The sequence below is a fragment of the Notothenia coriiceps genome, unplaced genomic scaffold (genome assembly GCF_000735185.1).
Source record: "Notothenia coriiceps isolate Sejong01 unplaced genomic scaffold, NC01 NC01_scaffold00003102, whole genome shotgun sequence".
NCBI classification, from domain to species: Eukaryota; Metazoa; Chordata; class Actinopteri; order Perciformes; family Nototheniidae; genus Notothenia; species Notothenia coriiceps.
The window spans coordinates 5,637-6,540 of record NW_011335803.1 but is presented as its reverse complement, the minus strand read 5'-3'; the positions used below and the strand labels follow the sequence as shown (position 1 = coordinate 6,540).

Sequence of the window (904 nt, the reverse complement as noted above, 5' to 3'; positions counted from 1 at the left end):
TCTCTCTCTCTCTCCTTCATCTTAGTCAAACTTGTGTAACCAGTGTCGATTAGCGGTATCTGCGCTGTGCAGAGGTGGGAAGTAGTGGAGTACAAATGCTTCGTTACTGTACTTAAGTACATTTTTCTGGTATCAGTACTTTACTCCACTTTTGATGACTTTTTACTTTTACTTCTTACATTTTGAACACAAATACCTGTACTTTCTACTTCTTACATTTTGAACTCAAATACCTGTACTTTCTACTTCTTACATGTTGAACTCAAATACCTGTACTTTCTACTTCTTACATGTTGAACACAAATACCTGTACTTTCTACTTCTCACATGTTGAACACAAATACCTGTACTTTCAACATGTAAGAAGTAGAAAGTACAGGTATTTGGGTTCAACATGTAAGAAGTAGAAAGTACAGGTATTTGTGTTCAACATATAAGAAGTAGAAAGTACAGGTATTTGGGTTCAACATGTAAGAAGTAGAAAGTACAGGTATTTGTGTTCAACATGTAAGAAGTAGAAAGTACAGGTATTTGAGTTCAACATGTGAGAAGTAGAAAGTACAGGTATTCTAGTTCAACATGTAAGAAGTAGAAAGTACAGGTATTTGTGTTCAACATGTAAGAAGTAGAAAGTACAGGTATTTGAGTTCAAAGTGTAAGAAGTAGAAAGTACAGGTATTTGTGTTCAACATGTAAGAAGTAGAAAGTACAGGTATTTGTGTTCAACATGTAAGAAGTAGAAAGTACAGGTATTTGAGTTCAACATGTAAGAAGTAGAAAGTACAGGTATTTGTGTTCAACATGTAAGAAGTAGAAAGTACAGGTATTTGTGTTCAACATGTAAGAAGTAGAAAGTACAGGTATTTGGGTTCAACATGTAAGAAGTAGAAAGTACAGGTATTTG

General features: G+C 34.1%; 1 protein-coding gene across 1 annotated transcript in view; it reads left to right on the top strand.

The window, feature by feature from the left end:
• Positions 1-904, top strand: part of LOC104941081 (protein NDRG2-like) — a 22,207-nt gene that overhangs the window by 17,961 nt on the left and 3,342 nt on the right. The gene's annotated exons all lie outside the window — the stretch shown is intronic.